The sequence below is a fragment of the Elephas maximus genome, chromosome 1 (assembly GCF_024166365.1).
Source record: "Elephas maximus indicus isolate mEleMax1 chromosome 1, mEleMax1 primary haplotype, whole genome shotgun sequence".
In the NCBI taxonomy this organism is placed as follows: Eukaryota; Metazoa; Chordata; class Mammalia; order Proboscidea; family Elephantidae; genus Elephas; species Elephas maximus.
In genome coordinates this window covers 33,157,706-33,182,587 of record NC_064819.1, presented here as the reverse complement: position 1 = coordinate 33,182,587, position 24,882 = coordinate 33,157,706, and positions in this window count along the sequence as shown.

The following is a 24,882-nucleotide window of genomic DNA, read 5'->3' as shown; positions in this document are numbered from 1 at the left end:
TATTGAATTTCTATAGGAGGAACACCATGTTTTTAAAACGTAAATAAGATTATGCTTCATCAGCTTACAGTTGAGTTATTTGGATAAGGTGATGTCATCAGATCTTTCCCTTTTAAGGTATTTTGAATATCCTATTCTACAACATCTTTTTACTTAATGTAATTCTACAACATCTTTTTACTTAATGGTATTAGCATCCACTGATGACCCTTGGTTGAATCATCTATTTCACTGGAAAGTGCAAAATAGTGATTTTCTAACTCTATCATTCATTCTCTTTCTTTCTTTCTCAAAATTCCTATATTCCTCTCAGGGAAAGTTTCCTTGGTCACCTCCCCTTTCTACTAGCCTCTTGCTATTTCACTCCTTGAGTCCTGGAGAACAAAAAGGCTTTCTTGAGAAGGTGGTAAGGAATGGAGAATATGCTGGGATGAAATTTGCTAAACATTTTGAGAGCATGTCCAAGAGATGGAGGCTATTCCTTTTGACAAATAATGTGACTCCTTCCAACCTTATACCTCACTTACAAAAAAGACCGAAAGATCGCGTGGTTCACACAAGTTTATACTATTCATTCCTTTAGAGTCACTTTCTAAATATAGTTTAATTTCTTCACCTTCAGACAGATTTTTGTGATCACCCAAGTCTAGGTGCCCTTCCTATGTGTTCCTACAACACCTTGCCATTTCGTTTCACATAAATCAGCACGCAGAATAGTAATGGCCTCTACTCACTAGATCCCTCACTAGACCTTGGGCAGGATCTTTGATGGAAGGGGCTGTGTCCATCTGTCTGGTTCCATACTTGTATCCCCAGCATTTAACGAGGGCCTCACACATAACAGACACTCAGTAAATATTTGCCGGATGGATAAATGATTGAACAACTATATTTTGGAGGCATTAGCAGCATTCTATGGCTGGAGCCTTAGGGAGTTAGGGAGAATGTGAGCCAGGTGGAGTGGTGGGCATCCAAGGGGACTGGGTTTTACAGCAAAGGCACTGGAGATCCCCGAGGCCCTTCAAGCAATAGAAAGTCGGTATTCTATTGGACTTGTGATTCAGAAAGATCTCATTTAATCCTCTAACAACCTGATAACTACTGCTATCTCCATTGTACTGATAAGGAAATCAGACAAGGACATAAACTAAATCCTTCAGGACTTAGCTTGGCTAAGTGACAGCCTGGCCTGCTGATGCTCAATTCTTTCAGAGATTCAGACACGAAAACACACATGTATATCTGACTTCAGGTGATACACATGCTTGGGGGGTGGCTCTCCATTTAAAAGTTTTTTTTTCAGTATTTGCATCTTGGTATACCTGCCCTCTCTGAGATCATAACATGTATATAAGGTTTACTTTGGCGCAAGGTTAGAAGCAGAGAGGTCTGCATGGAGGCATTTCAGGTCCCCATAGCAGACAGGACCTCTGCGTTATGTACCAATGCAAGAGGAAAGCCTGCTGCTCTTCCTCAGACCGTCTTTAAGGCTGCTTAGAAAGAGGAGCTAAACTTTTAAATTAACAATTATGTTCCAGGCTTTACATTGTTGATACTTCATTGGCTCCTATGACATGTGCAAAGACCTGGAGACAGAAAACCAAAAGGGAAGAACACGCTCAGCATTTCTCAAGCTGAAAGAACTGAAGAAAAAATTCAAGCCTCGAGCTTCAATACTGAAGGATTCTATGGGGAAAATACTAAGCGTCGCAAGAAGCATCAAAAGAAGATGAAAGGAATACACGAGTCATTATACCAAAAAGAATTGGTCAATGTTCAGCCATTTCAGGAGGTAACATATGATCAGGAACCAATGGTACTGAAGGAAGAAGTCCAAGCTGCTCTGAAGGCATTGGCGAAAAACAAGGCTCCAGGAATTGACAGAATACCAATTGAGATGCTTCAACAGACAGATGCAGCGCTGGAAGTGCTCACTCGCCTATGCCAAGAAATTTGGAAGACAGCTACCTGGCCAACTGACTGGAAAAGATCTATATTCATGCCTATTCTCAAGAAAGGTGATCCAACCGAATGTGGAAATTATAGAACAATATCACTAATGTCACATGCAAGCAAAATTTTGCTAAGGATCATTCAAAAGTAGCTGCAGTATCAACAGGGAACTGCCAGAAATTCAAGCCTGATTTAGAAGAGGACGTGGAACCAGGGATATCATTGCTGATATCAGATGGCTCCTGGCTGAAAGCAGAGAATACCAGAAAGGTATTTACCTGTGTTTTATTGACTATGCAAAGGCATTCGACTGTGTGGACCATAACAAATTAAGGATAACACTGCGGAAAATGGGAATTTCAGAACACTTAATTGTGCTCATGAGGAATCTGTACATGGATCAAGAGTCAGTTGTTCACAGAGCACAAGGGGATACTGCATGGTTTAAAGTCAGGAAAGGTGTGCATCAGGGTTGTACCTTTCACCATGCGTATTCAATCTGTATGCTGAGCAAATAATCCAAGAAGCTGGACTATATGAAAAAGAATGGGCATCAGGATTGGAGGAAGACTCATTAACAACCTGCATTATGCAGATGACACAACCTTGCTTGGTGGAAGTGAAGAGGACTTGAAGCACTTACTGATGAAGATCAAAGACCACAGGCTTCAGTATGGATTACACCTCAACATAAAGAAAACAAAAATCCTCACAAATGGACCAAGGAGCAAAATCATGATAAAAAGAGAAAAGGCTGAAGTTGTCAAGGATTTCATTTTACTTGGATCCATAATCCACACTCATGGAAGCAACAGTCAAGAAATTAAAACATGCATTGCATTGGGCAAATTGGCTCCAAAAGACCTCTTTAAAGTATTGAAAAACAAAGATGTCACCTTGAAGACTATGGTGCACCTGACCCAAGCCATGGTATTTTCAATTGCATCATACACATTTAAAAGCTAGACAGTGAATAAGGAAGACTGAAGAAGAATTGACGCCTTTGAATTGTGGTATTGGTGAAGAATATTGAATATACCATGGACTGCCAAAAGAATGAAAAAAATCTGTCTTGGAAGAAGTGCAACCAGAATGCTCTAGAAGCAAGGATGATGAGACTTCGGCTTAACATAATTTGGACATGTTGTCAGGAGGGATCAGTCCCTGGAGAAGGGCATCATGCTTGGTAAAGTAGAGGGTCAGGGAAAAAGAGGAAGACCCTCAATGAGATGGATTGACCCAGTGGCTGCAACAATGAGCTCAAGCATAGCAATGATTGTAAGGTTGGTGCAGGACTAGGCAGTGTTTTGTTCTGTGGTGAGTTGGAAGTGACCCTATGGCACCTAAAAACAACGACGGCAACATTGACTGTTGTTGTTTTGTGTCTCATTTAGTTATTCCAACTCATAGTGACCTCATGTGACAGAGTAGAACTGCCCATATGGTTTCCTAGCCTGAAATCTTTGTGGGAGCATATCACTAGGTCTTTTTTTCCCGGGAGGAGTGGCTGATGGGTTTGAACTGTTTTTTCTAAGCAGCTGATGAGCTCTTAACCATTTTGGCACCAGGGTTTTTCCCTAAGGACTAGTGAGTATCTTTTCATGTGCTTATTGGCTATTTTATATCTTCTTTGCAGAAATATTTTCTCAGATTCTTTGCTTGTTTTTAAATTAGGTTATTGAAGTTTTTATTATTGGGTTGTGTTCTTCATGCATTCTGGATACTAGTCCCTTATCAGATACGTGATTTGCAAATATTTTCTCCAATTCTTTGGGTTGTCTTTTCACTTTCTTGATAGTATTGCTTGCAGCACAGAAGTGTTTAATTTTGATGAAAACTAATTTATTTTTTATTTTGTTGCTTGTGCGTTTTAGGAAGGCTTTGGTTAACCCAAGGCCACAAACACTCCTGTGTTTTCTTCTAAGAATTTTGTAGTTTTAGCACTTATATTTAAGTCTTTGATCCATTTTGAGTTCAATAAATATTTAATATTACTTTTAAGATTTATTAATAGATGTTAAGAAGCTGCATTAGGTAAAATTAAACAAGCTTATTTCCGCTGACTTTTCTGAGTCTTAAAGAACATCATGGCTTTTTAAATGAGGATAATAATATTCACTGATTCCTAAACACCTGTTTCCAGGTATTTCTGTTTGCCTGAAATACCTGGAAACATTGACAACTGGAAGACAACTGTGAAACCGGTTGGGCAAATAAAGGAGATAAGGCTGAGCAGTAAGTCTTTGAAAGTTCTTCTAAGTATTTTACAAAGATAAAGCTCCAAAGACAAGCACAACTATTAAAAAGAGTGTTCCTGATGTTTTATGCATCTTAAATTAGTACCGTGGAATTAATTTCTATTTACCATCTCAAGCTTGTTAGAAAACATTTAGGATTTCCTTCCATTGTGTGCTGGATCAGGCTCGTTCCAACTCATTGAGAAAGCCAACTTTAACAGGGTCAGGGACTCTGTGAGCTGATGGTTAAACACAGCCTTTATTAAAAGTTAGATTATATAAACTTACAAGTAGTGCTGAAGCTGAAAGAGATCTCAGTTTACCAAATATACGACAGTACATCCATTGGGAAAAGAGTTAGTGGATTGGGATGCAGCTCCGTTTGTCAGATCGTGGTTGAACCACAACCAGAGGATGGCTACAGATACAATTGACTATGTGGAACTGCTATCAGAGATTACTGTATATTTTATTATTACTTGTAAATTGTTTGCTACTCATATTTTATACCAGTAAAATTTATAATAAACATATATATATAATCTCTTCTATACAGATTTTTTTTGGAGGGGGTGGTAAGGGGAGGAAAGACCAAAAAACCTAACCAAACCCGTTGCTCTCAGGTTGATTCTGACTCATAGCAGCCCTACAGGACAGAGGAGAGCTACCCCATAGGGTTTCCAAGGAGCAGCTGGTGAATTCCAACTGCTGACCTTTTGGTTAGCAGCTCAGCTCTTAACCACTGGGCAACCAGGGCTCCAGAGAGGTGGAAAGCCAGATGTTAAACCATTTTCCAGCATACATCATCATCTTCTCACATTCATGACTACATTCTTAGGAATCAGTTTTGTTTTGTTGTACACAATATGCATCCTAAGAGGCTTTAATTTTTTTTTTTTCCTGTTTCCATTTCCATATACTCAATGCCTTTTTGGTTTCATGATACACCTCCTTTTGTACCAGAGGCTAAGGTTTACAGAATCATTTGAATATTTGCAAAGGAAACTAAAACAAAACAAAACAAAAAGGTGCTTTGGCAACCTTTGTTGAGTCTATGAAGCTTGACACGTTTAAAGATGAAATCCAAATTATTTCAATGTCTGTTTCTCAACCTTGTTCCCCCCTCCCCACTGTGCATTATGCAGGGGTCCTGTGACCTGAGCCTTCACAATTAAAACAACTGCTCAGGACAGCAGAAATGGTTCTGAGTGACCTGATTGCTTACAGCGCCTGTCCTCACTCAAACTTCCAGCCTTGTTTAACATTAGCATGCTCTTGTCTTCGAAGTAACTTCTTTCTCTCTCCAGTTGTTTCAAGTATTACGTTGATCATTCAGTAAACGTCCAGCAATATGGTGCAACTATAACACAAATTAATGCAAACTTTATATATGTGTGTGTGTAAATCTACGGACACACACATGCAAATGCAAAGGAGGTTAAAAGAGAAAACAGAGAACATTCAGTACACACAAAACCTGGACAACTGAGAATGCGGTGGAACTATACCCCATGAGAATTGAAGAGGAGAAGACAACAGGTACTTCAGAAAACAGTGATTTGAAAAGTAAACTCCTGTTCACACGACATCACTGTGAGAAGGTTTATAGCAACTTTATTCACAATTGTCCCAAACTGGAAACGATTCAAATGTCCTTTAGCTGGTGAATGCAAAAACAAATGTTAGTACATTTCCACAGTGGACTCCTGTTGTTGTTGTTGTTAGGTGCCATTGAGTTGGTTCCGACTCATAGTGACCCTATGCACAACAGAACGAAACACTGCCCAGTCCTGAGGCATTCTTACAATTGTTGTTATGCTTGAGCCCATTGTTGCAGCCACTGTGTCAATCCACCTCGATGAGGGTCTTCCTCTTTTCCCTGACTCTATACTTTGCCAGGCATGATGTCATTCTGCAGAGACTGACCCTTCCTGGCAACGTGTCCAAAGTATGTAAGACACAGTCTTGCCATCCTTGCTTCTAAGGAGCATTCTGGTAGTACTTCTTACAAGACAGATTTGTTTGTTCTTTTGGCAGTCCATGGTATATTCAATATTTTTTGCCAACACCACAATTCAAAGGCGTCAATACTTTGGTCTTCCTCATTCATTGTCTAGCTTTCACATGCATATGATGTGATTGAAAATACCATGGCTTGGGTCAGGCACACTTTAGTCTTCAAGGTGACATCTTTGCCCTTCAACACTTTAGAGAGGTCCTTTCCAGCAGATTTACCCAATGGAATGTGTCCCTTGATTTCTTGACTGCTGCTTCCATGGCTGTTGATTGTGGATCCAAGTAAAATGAAATCCTTGACAAATTCAGTCTTTTCTCCGTTTATCATGATGTTGCTCATTGGTCCAGTTGTGAGGACTTTTGTTTTCTTTATGTTGAGGTGCAGTCCATACTGAAGGCTGTGGTCTTTGATCTTCCTTAGTAAGCGCTTCAAGTCCTTTTCACTTTCAGCAAGCAAGGCTGTGTCATCTGCATAATGCAGGTTGTTAATAAGTCTTCTTCCAATCCTGATGCCCCCTTCTTCTTCATATAGTCCAGCTTCTCGGATTATTTGCTCAGCATACAGATTGAATCGGTATGGTGAAAAAATACAACCCTGACTCACACCTTTCCTGACTTTAAACCAATCATTATCCCCTTGTTCTGTCCAAACAACTGCCTCTTGATCTATGTAAATTTTCCTCATGAATATAATTAAGTGTTCTGGAATTCCCATTCTTCACAATGTTATCCATAATTTGTTATGATCCACACAGTGGAATGCCTTTGCATAGTAAATAAAAAACGGGTAAACGTCTTTGTGGTATTTTCTACTTTCAGCCAGGATCCACCTGACATCAGCAATGATATTCCTGGTTCCATGTCCTCTTCCGAAACCGGCCTGAATTTCTGACAGTTCCCGGCTGATATACTGCTGCAGCCGTTTTTGAATGATCTTCAGCAGAATTTTGCTTCTGTGTGATATTAATGATATTGTTCTATAATTTCCACATTTGGTTGGATCACCTTTCTTGGGAATAGGCATAAGTATGGATCTCTTCCAGTCAGTTGACTGGAAGTTGTCTTCCATATTTCTTGGCGTAGAAAGTGAGCACCTCCAGTGCTGCATCCATTTGTTGAAACATCTCAATTGATATTCCATCAATTCCCGGAGCCTCATTTTTCAGCAATGCCTTCAGAGAAGTCTGGACTTCTTCCTTCAGTACCATTGGTTCCCGATCACGTGCTACCTCTTGAAATGATTGAATATCGACTAATTCTTTTTGGTATAATGGCTGTGTATTCCTTCCATCTTCCTTTGATGCTTCCTGCATCGTTTAATATTTTCCCCATGGAATCCTTCACTATTGCAACTCGAGGCTTAAATTTTTTCTTCAGTTCTTTCAGCTTGAGAAATGCCGAGCGTGTTCTTCCTTTTCGGTTTTCCATCTCCAGCTCTTTGCACATGTTATTATAATACTTTACTTTGTCTTCTTGAGATGCCCTTTGAAATCTTCTGTGCAGTTCTTTTACTTCATCAATTCTTCCTTTTGCTTCAGCTGCTCAACGATCGAGACCAAGTTTTAGAGTCTCCTCTGACATCCATCTTGGTCTTTTCTTTCTTTCCTGTCTTTTCAGTGACCTCTTGCTTTCTTCATGGATGATGTCCTTGATGCCATTCCACAAATCCTCTGGTCTTCGCTCACCACTGTTCAATGCATCAAATCTGTTCTTCAAATGGTCTCTAGATTCAGGTGAGCTATACTCAAAGTCATATTTTGGGCCTCGTTCACTTGCTCTGATTTTCTTCAGTTTCAGCTTGAACTTGCATATGAGCAATTGATGGTCTGTTCCACAGTGGGCCCCTGGCCTTGCTCTGACTGATGATATTGAGCTTTTCCATCATCTCTTTCCACAGATGTAGTCAATTTGATTTCTGTGTGTTCCATCTGGCGAGGTCTATGTGTATAACCCAGAACCCATGTGTATAGTTGCTGTTTATGTCGGTGAAAGAAGGTATTTGCAATGAAGAAGTCGTTGGTGTTGCAGAATTCTATCATTTGATCTCCAGCATTGTTTCGATCACCAAAGCCATATTTTCCAACTACTAATCCTTCTTATTTGTTTCCAACTTTTGCATTCCAATCGCCAGTAATTATCAATGCATCTTGATTGCATGTTCGATCAATTTCTGACACAGCAGCTGATAAAAATCTTTTATTTCTTCATCTTTGGCCCTAGTGCTCGGGGTGTAAACTTGAATAATAGTCATATTAACTGGTCTTCCTTGTAGGTGCATGGATATTATCCTATCACTGACAGCATTGTACTTCAGGATAGACCTCGAAACGCTCTTTTTGATGGTGAATGCAACACCATTCCTCTTCAAATTGTCATTCCCAGCATAGTAGACTATATGATTGTCCAATTCGAAATGGCAAAAACCACTCCGTTTCAGCTCAGTAATGCCTAGGATATTGATCTTTATGTGTTCCATTTCATTTTTGACGATTTCCGATTTTCTTAGACTCATACTTCATACATCCCAGGTTCCGATAATTGATGGATATTTGCAGCTGTTTCTTCTCATTCTGAGGCCTGGCACAGCAGCAAATGAAGGTCCCGAAAGCTTTACTCCATCCACGTCATTAAGGTCAACTCTACTTTGAGGAGGCAGCTCTTCCCCAGTCATCATTTGAGTGCCTTCCAACTTGGAGGGCTCATCTTCCAGCACTATATCAGACAATGTTCTGCTGCTATTCATAAGGTTTTCACTGGCTAATGCTTTTCAAAAGTAGACTGCCGGGTCCTTCTTCCTAGTTGGTCATAGTCTGGAAGGTCAGCTGAAACCTGTCCTCCATGGGTGACCTTGCTGGTATCTGAATACCGGTGGCATAGCTTCTAGCATCACAGCAACACGCAAGCCCCCACAGTATGAAAAACTGACAGACATAGTGGACTCCTACTCATCATAAAATGGAATGAACTCTTAATACAGGCAACACCAGGGATGGATTTTTCTAATTGAAAGAATTTATATACCAAAGACTATATACTTTATGATTCCATTTATGTGGCATTCTGGAAAAAACAAAAAGGTAGGGGAAGGGTTGACAGGTTGATTACAAAGAGGTACAAAAGGCATTTTGGGGGTGATGAAAGCATTCTAATATTGACTGTGGTGGTGGTTATATAACCATATGTACACATCGACACTCATATAACTGCGCTAAAAAAGTTAATTTTACTGTTTGCAAATTTTAGCTCATTAAGTCTGATAAAAAGAAAATGATCTGGAGATTATTTGAGAAGCTCTTAAAAAAATAGACAAAGATCTAGAATATTTCTGTAAAACTAACCCTCTTTTTAACCAGTCTATAAAAAAATTATTTTATTTTATTTTATTATGAAAAGCAAATACAAAGTAAGGAATATTCTATATTATCTCAAAATTTTGATGAAAAGATATATCAAGAAAAAAAGCACCACATGATTTGTTGTTTGTTCTAAGACTTAGTACATATTTTGTGGATTATCTTGTTTAAACTTACTTATATGTATGATAAAATGATCTTATTTTCATAATTTTTACATTCATTTTCAAGATAAAGTCCAAATCACACTTTCCCTTTTAATATTCAGATTCTGTCTAAAAAGAATTAGCTTTTTAATTAGGCCTTTGTTTTCTGGGCCTTTATCTCAGAGTATTGAGAAAACCACACATGCACATAGGTGGACTGGGAACTCTTCCTGATCACTTTAAGCCGTGGGCATGAGTGAACCTCTGGCCAACTCATGTAAAGCTCCTTATCTTCATTCACCTAAGAAGATGGTTTCAGGGAGAGAAGTAAGTTAGTTCTGCTATCCCAGCACTATCCACAACAGCCAAAATGTAAAACCACAAAAAAAACCAAACCTGTTGCCATCAAGTCAATTCCGACTCAGAATGACCCTATACGACAGAGTAGAACTGTTCCATATGGTTTCCAAGGAGGGCCTGGTGGATTCACACTGCTGACATTTTGGTAAGCAGCCATAGCTCTTAACCACTATGCCACCAGCATTTCCACCTTAATGTCCATCAACAGATGAATGAATAAATGAAATGTGGCACATACATAAAATGTAATATTACTCAGTCATAAAAAGAAATGAAGTCCTGATACATGTACAACATGAAAGAACCTTGAAACTGAGTGAAAAAAGTCAGTCACAAAAGGGCAAATACTTTATGATCCCACTTGTATGAAATAGCTAGAATAGGCAAGTATTTGGAGACCAAAGTTTATTAGTAGTTACCAGGAGCAGATGGGAAGGAAGGGGAAAGGAGGACTCAGTGTTTAGGGGACACTGAGCTTCTGTTAAGGGCGATAGAAAAATGAATGAATGAATGAAGGTAATGACTGAACACCATGATGAACGTAAGTTAATGCCACTGAATTGTACATTGAAGAATGTTGAAATGACAAATGTTTTGTTACATATATACTTACCATAAAAAAGATACATAAAATAGAAGACAAAAAAGGATATAAGCTAAGATATAAGTCCTTTTCCTTAAAAATATTTATGACTTATAAGATATGAGAGGGGTAATTGTGATACTTAAATAACTATATAAACTTACCACATCCAAAATTGGTGTCATGATTTTGTATAATACAGTAATTAATAATACTACGATATCTGGATTGATCACAAAATTTTCCTAGCTTCCATTTGGTCACTAAAATTTGTACTTTTAGCAAATTTCCTTTTAATCAGTATGACCGATGTTAATTGCCCTCGGCACATGCAAGATTGCAAATGATGTTTGCTAATTTTTGATTTTAAGAAGAATCTTTCTGCTGTTGTAACTGTTACTAGCACTGTTAAGAATATTTTATGGGGTATGACAACATTGAGACACATTTCTGATAAATTATTTTGAAATATAAATTTTTGTACATCTAAAGTTGATGATTCTTGGGAACCTTTTTTCTAAAAAGATTTAACTCTTCAAACAAACCATTTTCATGTTGTCTGAATTTAATTTTAAAGTAAATTTATATAATGACATTTAAAAGCTTCCTCTTACACTTCCTGTAACTTTTGGAGGTTACACAAGAAATCAAAAGCGGCTTCATAAAAAAAAAATAATTTTATATAATTCAAAACACCTGTTTATGCATTCTAGCACTGCATTTTCGATTACAAGAAAAATTAATTTTAAAATTGTCTTCCTCAATAATTATTGCTTCATCCAAATCTTCATACAAAAGTAGTGTTCTTTTCTGTCAAATGCAATCATCTTTAAATTTAATTTCTATTTCTAAAGCTGTGGGTATTTGCTTTGCAATGTTGTAGTGGTTTTTAAAACAAGGGATTCTATACTTACTCAATAATTTTAATAACTACTTGATATACTTTATTGCAAGGAGCTTTGGTGGTGCAATGGTTAAGAGCTCGGCTGCTAACCAAAAGATCAGTGGTTTGAACCCACCACCTGCTCCTTGGAAGAAAAGACCTGGCGATCTGCTCCTAGGCTAGGAAACCCCATGTGGCAGTTCTACTCTGTCATATAGGGTTGCTATGAGTCAGAATCGACTTGACCACACGTAACAAAAACAACAATATGCGTTATTGCTGTTTATGCCCCACAGTCTCTGTCCTCGCACACAGGCTGGAGAGTTAATATTTATGCAGACACTGCAAGGGATGGATGGGCAAGCCAGCCTCGTCATGTAGTTTGTCTTTTTGTTGTTGAGTTGCAGGAGTTCATTGTATGTTCTAGATCCTAGAGCCTTAACAAAAAAATGTTTTATAAATATGTTCTCCATTTCTGTGGGTTGCCATTTCACTGTCTCGATAGTGTCCTTTGACGTGCAAAATTTTTTAATTTTGATTCTTTTTTTTTAAGTGTCACTGATGAAGTTTTTGAGTGTTGTGTCCCTAACCCTCTTTTTCCCATAAGCCTGTGGTTTTTATTGCACAATTTTGTACAGCATGGTGATTTTTAGGGATGACTATGTTGCATTACAGTAAAACAGAAAACCCCCCATGAAGGGAAAGTTTGTCTCCTTTGGACAACCAGAAGTATTTCAGTGTAGCGGGGGCACCTACCAGCTGCAGAAGCCCAGACAGACAGTGGCTGATACTCTGTGAGTCCAGCTGTGTGTGAGGCACTGCTGAAGTGTTCGCCTCACACCTTGACTCAGCAAACCCTCAGGATAACCTTGGAGGTAGGTCCTATTTTTACCAATATTTTACAGACCAGAAAATGAGGCACAAAAATTTGAGGAAACCTATTCAAGTCAACGAACAAATCTGTCTTGGAGGAAGTACAACTAGAATGCTCCTCAGAAGCAAGGATGGTGAGACTGTGTCTTACATACTTTGGACACGTTGTCAGGAGGGACCAGTCCCTGGAGAAGGACATCATGCTTGGTAAAGTACAGGGTCAGTGGAAAAGAGGAAGACCTTCAGCAAGATGGATTGACACAGTGGTTGCAACAACGGGCTTAAGCATAACAACGGTTGTAAGAATGGTGCAGGACCAGGCAGTGTTTAGTTCTGTGGTACATAGAGTCGCTATGAGTCAGAACCGACTCAACGGGGCACCTAACAACAACAACATTCAAGTCACGTGGAGCCCTACTGTCACAGTGGTTAAGAGCTTGGCTGCTAACAAAAAAAGGTCCGCAGTTTGAATCCACCAGCTGCTCCTTGGAAACCCTACGGGGCAGTTCTACTCTGTCCTATAGGGTCGCCATGAGTTTGAATTGACTTGACTGCAATGGGTTGCTCAAGTCACGCAGGGATAAATGGCAGAGGCAGCATTTAAACCCAGAAATCCTACCGGAAGCTCACGATCTTAATCAGACCCCAGGACACAGAATATTTTGTTTCTTTCTCTTAAGAATGTGCTGCAAAAAAACAAAATGACAAAAAACCCTTTTTCTTCTTTTGCCATCTCTTTTACCTTTTTCTTCCCAGGTCTTTTTCACTTATGTTCTAATTATGCCTGAAAAAAAAAAAATCGCTGATTCACATGTACCATAAAAGGCTGCTTGCTTAGTTCATTGCTCGTGAGTCAGGCAGACTTGGGTGGCTCTAACACTTGATAACTGTATAACCTTGCCTCTGTGTTTTAGCCTCAGCTTCCTTTTTAGTTGTTTATTAATCCTTGACTGAACAGCTTCTGCGGGATGTCTAATAGACATCTGCAGCCAAAACGGGGCTCTTGATTCCCAGTCTCAACCTTGCCCCTAACCCATCACACAGAGCCTAGTCCCAGGTGATTCTTCACCAAGCCTTCACCAGTTTAGTCAATGGCACCAATTTCTACCCTGATGCTCAAGCCAAAATATCAGGATCATTCCTGATTACTCTGTGTCCATTACCTTTCCCCAGCTCCTCCCACACACACATTCAATCCATCACCACATCTTTTAACTTGATTTCCAGCCATTACCTCCATCCCAGCTTTTGCCTTTCTATTCCCAGCCAAAGCCATCATCATCTCTGACCTAGAATCCTGGAATAATTCCTTCATTTGTTTCTGGGTCTTCTCTCTTGCTTCTCTTTAATCCACTCTCTACAAGGACTACAGTACAGGACTTTTCTTAAAAATTTAGCCTGACCAAGCCACTCCTCTGCTCAAAACCCTTCGAAGACTGTTGCTGCTCTTAAAGTCTGGCTTCCTTCCTGCATCCTACAGAGGTTCTACATATGGGGACCTATTTTTCCAACTTTACTTCGTACCACTCAGCCTTGATCTCCATGCTCCAGCCCTATTTCTGTTCCTTAAACAGGCCAGCCTCTTCCCCACTTCTGCTGTTCTCACCTTTCATGTCTCAGCTTAAGCCTCATCTTCTCAGAGAGGATCCACCTGACCTTCTGAACTAGGGTGGTCTCCCCCAGGCAGTCTCTCTCTTAGCACTCTGTTTACATCCTTCATAGCAAGGAGGTCCACATGTGATTATCTTGTTTGCTTATTTACTTGTTTCTGTTTATCACCCTGTTTGTTTGTTTTTTGTCTCCTGTGCTATAATGTAAGCTCCAAGACATCGATGACCTTGTGTGTCTTAGTCACCAGGCCTTGGCGCATGGAGGCCCCGTACAAATGAAAATGGAAGAGTGTCTCCACCACAATAGTGACATAAACAACAGGGAGGCATTGGGTTTGGTTTTGGTTTATACTAGTTGCTGGGGTAATTAAGACATCTTGGTTGTGAAAGGGAAGGCAGAAACAAAACAGGTAAGGTAATTACTATACTAGAGAGATAGAAAGATAGACAGACAGACAGATAGATAGATACACATATGAATATAAAGCCAGAAGGAGATGTAGATCAGGGAGTAATTAATTCTATTAAAGGAAGAGGGATACCAGAGAAAATACAGAGGTGAAGTGCCATGAGCTGAGCTTTGAGAGATGAGTGTGCCTTACAGATGGGGGAAGAGGTATTCTAGGGCACGTACGATGGTGTGAACCAAGGCGGAGGAGTAACTAACATTCCTGGTGTGTCTGAGATACAGCAAGGGACCCAGCATGCTGGACCCTAAGGTGACGTGGTGAGGGTGGTTGGAGACGAAGCCAGTGGGTAGGCCGGACCTGGTTATAAAAGGCTGTGGGGGTTTTCAGCAGAGTTTGAAATTTTTGCTACCAGGCAATCGCTTTAAAGAAGAGGAGTGACATTTTCATTTTAGGAAGGTCTCTAACAGCAATATGGTGCGGACAAGACTGGGGTCAGGGAGCTCAATTAGAAGGGCACCTGAAATGTGGCAGAAGGCAAGGCAAGGAGTATGAGGTGCATTTCAGGGGTAGAATCCACAGGACTTTGGACAGGTGTGTCTATGAAATGAGGGAAAAGGAGTCCAGGATGGTGCAAATGGTTAAGTGATTGACTACCAGCCAAAAGGTTGGTGGTTCGAACCCACCCAGAGAAAGCTTGGAAGACAGGCCTGGCAGTCTGCTTCTGGAAGGTCATCGCAGCCTTGAAAACCCTACGAAGCAGTTCTACTCCGCACACATGGGGTCTCCATGAGTCGGAATTGACTTGATGGCAACTAACAGAGAGGGAAAAAGAAAAATAAGAGTCTGTCTGTAGGTTTTAGCTTGGGTAAAAAGTAATCCTGCTGTTAAGCATGTTGGCGTGGTTAAACTCCAATGCACCACCCCCCATCATAGATGTAGACCTCACGCCCCTGAGCTGAAGTGAATTGTCCAAGGCCATGCACAGAGTTGGTGAAAAGCCAGGGCTGGAGCTCAGGACAGTTAAGTGCTCCACTGTCTACATCAGTGCTTCTCAAACAATCAGGGGGGAAAGGGTTCTTCTAAAGCTTCTAATCCTTACCTAACTTATACTTTTGTAAAATAGGGTAAAAATGAATTACTAGAAATGATATTTCAAAAGCGACCCCAACATTTTTATTATTAATTACAAAATCATCTTGTCAGATTGCTGTAAAAGTTTCTAAAGGCATACTCTCAGCTTCTATACTTATGACAAACCATTGAGAATCAGTTTGCAAGTCAGCAATGGTTTCCGTACCACACTGAAGGAACAGTGGGATATGAATTTACAAAGATGATGAGATTAAGCAAAATTGAGATTAGCCCCGCTAGACTGCCACAGAGAATGGTGCAGCCTGTCCAGTTTACCAAGTATGGCCACTAACTGAAATGTTGGTGGTTCATACCCAACCAGAAGATGCCCCAGAAGAAAGGCCTGGCAATCTGCTTCCAACAAAGCACAGCCATGAAAACTCTGTGGAGCAGTTCTACTCTGCACACATAGGATTGGCATGAGTTGGAATTGATTTCATGGCCACTGATTTTTCATTGGTTTATTTTAATCTCTAGTAAAGCTGCTCTTTTGCACTGCTCCCCCTAGTGCATGGGAGGTCTTTCTGGCACAACTTTCCCTGAAAGGGGCCCTTGGGATCTTCATAAAGAAATAATTTCCAGTAAACCCCATCAGTCGGTTAGTGGCCATCCTGAATTTCAATCCCTAGGTAACTGGACACGTTCCATATATGGATTAGCAGGTGGGCAGGCTTCTTGGTTCAATATTCCTGCCTGCCAAGGGGAAGAAAGTTATGACTCGTTGCTTGCTCTTTCTATTCCTGCGCAGGGAAGAGAGGAAAGGATCTCAAACATTGCTTGCTGTATCAGTGCTGGAGGGAAAGAGCTAATGTGCGCTTACACAATCCAATTTATTCTTGCATAATCCACTGAAGGAAACGGCAGAGTGACATTTGCACTAATACTTCCAGGGGCTGTGACTAAGTCTGCAAACACAGAAGGAATGCACGTGGTTGCCTGGCACACGGGGGCCAATGAAAGGTATTTGACAGGAAGGTGCACCTGCAATAAAGGCTCACACGGTGTTTTTTAAAGAGCTTCTTGCCTCTATGTTCCTCAAATGGAAGCACAACAAATAACCCAACTGGTGCAGAGCTGGGAAGTGGGCCACAGGGCTGAGTATTCTCGGGGAGATGTGGGGTGATGCAAGGAGAGAGATGAGATAGTTTGGGGGCAGAGAACCACAGGACCCCAAGACTACGTGGACGTGGTAGGATAGGACTGTGCTCATTTTACGCAGCTGCCTTGACTTTCTTCTCTACTGGGATCCTGTTGTGTCATCCAGGTGGTATTTCCTTGTTCCTTATTCAGATGAGAAAGGAGGAGGCCTTGTGTAACTGTCTCAGCTCTGCAAGGAAAGAGCACAGCAACGCATCACACGGGTGTCCTTTATTCCGCCTTTGGCCATCTCAGGACTGAACGGCCACTGTCTGCTTTTTGCTGGTTTCTTGCACTTATTTTAATGTTTTCTTTTTTTTTTTAATGAAAAAGTTTTCATTTTCAACGTGTAATGAAAAGAATAGATGTTTATTGTTATTAAAGATTCAAGCACTGTGGTAAGAACAAAGAAAAAAAAATAACAAATTTTCCCAGATTCCACCACCTAGAAACCAGTGTTTGCAGTTGGTAAACGTAATTCCCAACAGCTCTTTCACCATATAGATGGAGGCATAGATGGGAAGTTAGGTGGAACTTTTTATAAGAATGGGATTATTCATTACACGTTGTTGCTGTTTGCTGTCGAGTCATCTCCACTAACAAATGTTTTAATGATAAAACAATAGCATTCTAGGGACAAGGATTGAGATTTTGGCCTCCTTGGTATTCTTCATCGGTACCCGTTTGGGTTCTTGTAGTTAAGTATTGTTTAAACTCGAGTTAGCTGTCATCCATCAGCTATTTTGACTAGAAGAAACCTCAGAGGGACTCCCTGTATTTACTTGTCTTTCATCATTCCAGTCACGCTGGACTGACCACCTCCGTTCCCTGGATTCTCCCCCATCTGCTCCTCTTAACGTAAGCACCCTTATACCAAACATATCCTCTCTCACTTACCTGATTATGCAAGATAGGAACTTAGGAGACATCCTGGATTCCTTTTTCCTCATTTCTGCCTTGACACTCATGTGTAATCAATCACAAAGTCTTACCAATTTTGTCCTTTGTATACTTTTACTCCAAATGCCTGATTTCTTTCCCTCATGTTTCACTATTTTTAATAGTTTTTTTGTTTGTACTTTTTTGTGGTAAGATATATATAAGATTGACCATTTTAACCATTTTTAAGTAGAGGCATACCTCCGAGATATTGTGGGTTTGGCTCCAGAGCACCCCCAGGGAGAGAGTAGAGTGACAAAGTGAGTCACACGAGGTTTTTGGTTTCCCAGTGCATATAAAAGTTATGTTTACACTGTCTTGTAGTCTCTTAGGAAACTCTGGTGGCATAGTGGTTAAGAACCACGGGTGCTAACCAAAAGATTGGCAGTTCAAATCCACCAGATGCTCCTTAGAAACCCTATGGGGCAGTTTTACTCTGTCTTCTAGGGTCACGATGAGTCAGAATCGACTAGACAGCATTGGGCTTGGTTTTCGGGTTGGTACTCTATTAAGTGTGCAATAGCATTGTATCTATAAAAACAATGTACATACCCTAATTAAAAAATACTTTATTGCTTAAAAATGCTAACCATCATCTGAGCCTTCGGCGAGTCATGATCTTTTTGCTGGAGGTGGGTCTTGCCTCCATGTTGGTGGCCGCTGACTGATCAGGGTGCTGTTGCTGAAGGTTGGGGAGGTGTAGCAATTTCTTAAAACAAGGCAATGAAGTTCGCCACATGGATTGACTCTTCCTTTCATGAAAGATTTCTCTATAGCATGTGGTGCTGTTTGATAGCATTTTATCCACAGTAGAACCTGTTTCAAAATTGGAGTCAGTCCTCTCAAACCCTGCCCAAGCTTCATCAAATACATTTATATAATATTCTAAATCCTCTGTTGTCATTTCAACACTGTTCACAGCATCTTCACCTGGAGTAGATTGCATCCCAAGGAACCACCTTCTTTGTTCACCTGTAAGAAGTACCTCTTCATTAGTAAAGTGTGATCATGAGATTGCAGGAATTCAGTCACATCCTCAGGTTCCACTTCTAAGTCTGTTGCTATGTCCACCACATCTGGAGTTACTTCCCCTACTGAAGTCTTGAACCCCTCAAAATTATCCATGAGGGTTGGAATCAAATTCTTCCAAACTCCTGTTAATGTTGATATTTTGACCTCCGAACGTTCTTAATGACATCTAGAATGGTGAATCCTTTCCAGAAGCCTTTCAATTTATTTTGCCCACATCCATCATAGAAATCACCATCTATGGCAGGTATAGCCTTACAAAATGTATTTCTTGAATAATAAGACTTCAGAATTGAAATTACTCCTTGATCCATGGGCTGCAGAATGGATGTTGTGTTAGCAGACATGAAAACAACATTAATCTCCTTGTACAGCTCCATTAGAGCTCTTAGGTGACCAGGTACATTGTCAATGAGCAGTAATATTTTGAAAGGAATCTTTTTTTCTGAGCAGTAGTTCTCAACAGTGGGTTTAAAATGTTCGGTAAACCATGTTGTAACCAGACGTGCTGCCATCCAGGCTTTGTTGTTCCACTTATAGAGCACAGGCAGAGTAGATTTAGCATAATTCTAGGGGCCCTAGGATTTTTGGAATGGCAAATAAGCATTGGCTTAAACTTAAAGTCACCAGCTGCGTTAGACCTTAACAAAAGAGTCAGCCTGTCCTTTGAAGCAGATGTTGACGTCTCTCCAGCTATGAAAGTCCTAGATGTCATCTTCTTCAAATATAAGGCTGTTTCATCTACAGTAAAATCTGTTGTTTAGTGTAGCCACATTCATCAATTATCTTAGCTAGAACTTCTGGATAACTTGCTGCAGCTTCTACATCAGTGCTTCCTGCTTCACCTGGCCCTTTTATGTTATGGAGACGGCTTCTTTCCTTAAACCTCATGGACCAACCTCTGTTAGCTTCAAACTTTTCTTCTGCAGCTTCCTCACCTCTCTCAGCCTTCATAGAATCAAAAGAGAGTCAGGGCCTTGCTCTGGATTAGGCTTTGGTTTAAGAAAATGTTATGGATGGCTTGATCTTGTATCCAGACCACTAAAACTTTCTCCATATCGGCAATAAAGCTGTTCCGTTTTCTTATCATTCCTATGTTCACTGGAGCAGCGTTTTTAATTTCCTTCAAGAACTTTTCCTTTGCCTTCACAATGTGGCTCACTGTTTGGTGCAAGAGGCCTAGCGTTCAGATTGTCTTGGCATTCAACATGCCTTCCTCACTAAGCTTAATCATTTCTAGCTTTTGATTTAAAGTGAGAGACCTACGACTCTTCCTTTCACTTGACAGTTAGAGGCCATTGTAGGGTAATTAACTGGCCTAATTTCAATATTGTCGTGTCTCAGGCAATATGGAGGCCCAAGGAGAGGAAGAGAGATGAGGGGAGCAGCCAGTCAGTGTAGCGGACAGAACACACACAACATTTATAGATTAAGTTTGCCATCTTGTATGGGCACAGTCTATGGCACCCCAAAATAATTACAATAGTAACATCAAAGATCACTGATCACAAATCACCGTAACAGATATAATAATAATGAAAAAATTTGAAATATTGCCAGAATTACCAAAATGACAACACAGAGACATGAAGTGAACACATACTATTGGAAAAATGGTGCTGATAGACTTGCTGAATGCAGGGTTGCCACAAACCTTCAATGTGTAAAAAACGCAGTATCTGTGAGACGCAATACAATGAAGAACAATAAAACGAGGTGTACCTGTATACAGTTCAGTGCTGTTAAGCACATTCACCATGTTCCCTCATGAAATCCTGCCTGGACTATCACAGTACCCACCCTCTATCCCCACCCACCACACACCTGTCTCATCACCTGTATTCTGTCCCCCTCAGATCCATCCTCTTCACTGTCACCAGGAAATCCACCTAAAACACAACTGTGATCGTGTTCCTTTCCAGGTTAAAAACTCTCCAGTGGCTCCCCACAGGTAAGAGGACAAAGCCCCTCCCCACAGGGTGTTGGATGTGGGGTTTGGGTCATGAAGCTAAAGCAGGGTGGTGAAGTTCCTTTGGCCTTTGCCTTCTTTCCCTTCTATTCATTTTTTCTTCTTCCTTAACGTTGTTGTTAGCTGCCTTCAAGTCGGCCCCAACTCATGGAGATCCCATGCACAGCAGAACAATCTGCTGCCCAGTCCTGCAGCATCCTTATGATTGGTTTAAGATCAGAGCGTTGTGATTGGTAGGGTTTCCATTAGCTGATTTTTGAATGTGAATCACCAGACATTTCTTCCTAGCCTATCTTAGTCTAGAAGTTCCACTGGACCCTGTGCAACATCATAGTAACATGCAAGCCTCCACTGACAGATGGGTGGTGGCTACACCTGAAGAACATTAGCCAGGAATTGAACTACGGAAGGCTAGAATTCTACAACTGAATCACCACTGTCCTCTCTTCCTCAATAAATACCAGTAATACTTAAAAAAAAAAAAAAGAAGGCAAAGCCCCAGCTTTCAGCATGGTAGACGAAGCTGTCTTTGACCTGTTCTCTGTTTTCTCTATAGTTTTTTCTTTCCAGACCCACTGCTGATGGTTACTGGCACAGACGACTCGTAACTGCCTAGGGGGACCCTGCTACTTCACGCTTGTTTCCTTCCCTTCTGCCGTGCTGACTCAACCCAGGTTTCCTCCCTGACAGCCCCAAGTGGCTTAGGCTCTATGCTCCTTTATCATACTTTATTGAAATTATTTGTACCTGGGCCTGTCTCCCCTACTAGGCTGTGAGGTTCTTGAGGGCAAAAACAAAACAAAAACCAGTTGCCATCAAGTCAGTTTTGACTCCTGGCAACCTCATGTGTGTCAGAGTAGAATTGTGCTGCTAGGGTTTTTAATGTGGAGTAGATTGCAAGGCCTTTCTTCTAAGGTGCCTATGGGTGGACTCGAACCTTATACCTTTTGCTTAGCAGTGGAGTGTGTTAACCATTTGTACCACCCAGGGATCCCTCTTGAAGCAGAGACTTTTCAACTATTCCCAGGACCTAGTTTAATACTTAATACCTCCTAGCACTCAGTTAGAGCCCTAGTGGCGCGGTGGTTAAGAACTCGGCTGCTAACCAAAAGGTCTACAGTTCGAATCCACCAGCTGCTCCTTGGAAACCCTATGGGGCAGCTCTACTATGTCCTACAGGGTTGCTGTGAGTCGGAATTGACTTGACGGAAATGGATTTGGTTTGATTTAGCAGTCAGCTAGTGTTTGCTACACACTCTGTTTTTCCTCATTATTTTATGTTCATTCCCTGCATAAGCCAAATAAACCAAAAATTGTTTTTGTATATTAAGAAGAGAATTTGCTTGTAAGAAATGATGGTAAAGCATTTACAGTGAAAGAAATGTGTGTGTGTGTAAATCCTGACAGAACAAGACCCCAGGGGATCTGTGTGCTCCTAAGAAACTTAAATATCACCAGAGCCTTTATTCCGTCTTGTTATTTCTGATTTATTAATAACAACTAACAGTTACTTAGCATTCTAGAAGTACTTTGTCCTTCAGGATCTTACTCAAGCCTCACCATAGCCATGAGATGTCATTCTCTTCATTTTGAAGATGAGGAAACAGAAGGGTTAAATGCTGGGTCTTCTGGCTCCACATCCAACATCCACTGCTCTTCTTGCTCTGTGAGGTGAAACCACCTTAGGTTTAGGGGCTGGGACGATGAGGCCTCTAGCTCTTGGCACGTGGCTAAGTCACAGGGAATTGGAGTGTGTGAACATTTTTGTTTCTTTTATTTGACTGGTACTGAGGAGGAAGAGGATCAGTGTCACCCCACTGGGTGACCATTGTCAGCACTGAAGAGGTTCGTGGAAACCTCAGGGGGACTGGGGAAAATCAAGCCAGGTTTTCTCATAAAAACCTAAGAGTATGAGTTTTACAGACAGAAAGACTAGTTGGAACTACCACTTTTGTAACCAAGTTACTTAACCTCTCTGAATCTTAGTTTCCTCATCAGCTAAATGGGTTAAATCAGGATAATAGTGGTATCTATTTCATGGTGTTGCTCTGAGAATTAAATGAGATAATGCATTTAAAGCTCTTATATTTAATTTAGGTGTTAAGGATCATGGCGTCTGCAACTTACTCTCAAGGGGCTGAGCATTAAATATAGGAGAGAGGGCACAAATGTGGCAGAGCAGAGACAGCTGGCGAATCTAGGTGAAGGATGTTTGCTGTACATTTCTTATAATTTTTATGCATTTTTCTAAATTAAAATACATATATAACATATTTTAATTGTATTATATATATTATAATATATATTAAAAAAAAAGAGCTCAGCACAGTTATTTTAATCTAACAAGCACTCAATAAATAGTAGCTATTAGTTCAAACCCCCACGTGCCTGTCAGTTTGTTGTACTGTGGGGGCTTGTGTGTTGCTGTGATGCTAGAAGCTATGCCACCGGTATTCAGATACCAGCAGGGTCACCCATGGAGGACAGGTTTCAGCTGAGCTTCCAAACTAAGACAGACTAGGAAGAAGGACCCGGCAGTCTACTTCTGAAAAGTATTAGCCAGTGAAAACCTTATGAATAGCAGCAGAACATTGTCTGATATAGTGCTGGAAGATGAGCACCCCAGGTTGGAAGGCACTCAAAAGATGATTGGGGAAGAGCTGCCTCCTCAAAGTAGAGTCGACCTTAATGATAAGGATGGGGTAAAGCTTTCGGGACCTTCATCTGCTGCTGTGGCACGACTCAAAATGAGAAGAAACAGTCGCAAACATCCATTAATAATCGGAACCTGGAATGTATGAAGCATGAGTCTAGGAAAATCGGAAATCGTCAAAAATGAAATGGAACACATAAAGGTCAATATCCTAGGCATTAGTGAGCTGAAATGGAGTGGTATTGGCCATTTTGAATTGGACAATCACATAGTCTACTATGTTGGGAATAGAATGGGTGTTGCATTCATCATCAAAAAGAACGTTTCAAGACCTATCCTGAAGTACAATGCTGTCAGTGATAGGATAATATCCATACGCCTACAAGGAAGACCAGTTAATACGATTATTATTCAAATTTACACACCAACCACCAGGGCCAAAGATGAAGAAATAAAAGATTTTTATCAGCTGCTGCAGTCTGAAGTTGATTGAACATGCAACAAAGATGCATTGATAATTACTGCAGATTGGAATGCGAAAGTTGGAGACAAAGAAGGATCAGTAATTGGAAAATATGGCCTTGGTGATAGAAACAATGCCAGAGATCAAATGATAGAATTTTGCAAGACCAACGACTTCTTCATTGCAAATACCTTCTTTCACCAACATAAACGGCGACTATACACATGGACTATAAACTCTATGGGGCAGTTCTACTATGTCCTACAGGGTCGCTATGAGTCGGAATCGACTCGATGACACCAAGGGTTTTGATACACATGGACCTCGCCAGATGGAACACACAGAAATCAAATTGACTACATCTGTGGAAAGAGATGATGGAAAAGCTCAATATCATCAGTCAGAGCAAGGCCAGGGGCCCACTGTGGAACAGACCATCAATTGCTCATATGCAAGTTCAAGCTGAAACTGAAAATCAGAGCAAGTCCACGAGAGCCAAAATATGACCCTAAGTATATCCCACCTGAATTTAGAGACCATCTGAAGAACAGATTTGATGCATTGAACAGTGGTGAGCGAAGACCAGAGGATTTGTGGAATGACATCAAGGACATCATCCATGAAGAAAGCAAGAGGTCACTGAAAAGACAGGAAAGAAAGAAAAGACCAAGATGGATGTCAGAGGAGACTCTAAAACTTGGTCTCGATCGTTGAGCAGCTGAAGCAAAAGGAAGAATTGATGAAGTAAAAGAACTGCACAGAAGATTTCAAAGGGCATCTTGAGAAGACAAAGTAAAGTATTATAATAACATGTGCAAAGAGCTGGAGATGGAAAACCAAAACGGAAGAACACGCTCGGCATTTCTCAAGCTGAAAGAACTGAAGAAAAAATTCAAGCCTTGAGTTGCAATAGTGAAGGATTCCATGGGGAAAATATTAAACGATGCAGGAAGCATCAAAGGAAGATGGAAGGAATACACAGTCATTATACCAAAAAGAATTAGTCGATATTCAATCATTTCAAGAGGTGGCATATGATCAGGAACCGATGGTACTGAAGGAAGAAGTCCAAGCTGCTCTGAAGGCACTGGCGAAAAACAAGGCACCAGGAATTGATGGAATATCAATTGAGATGTT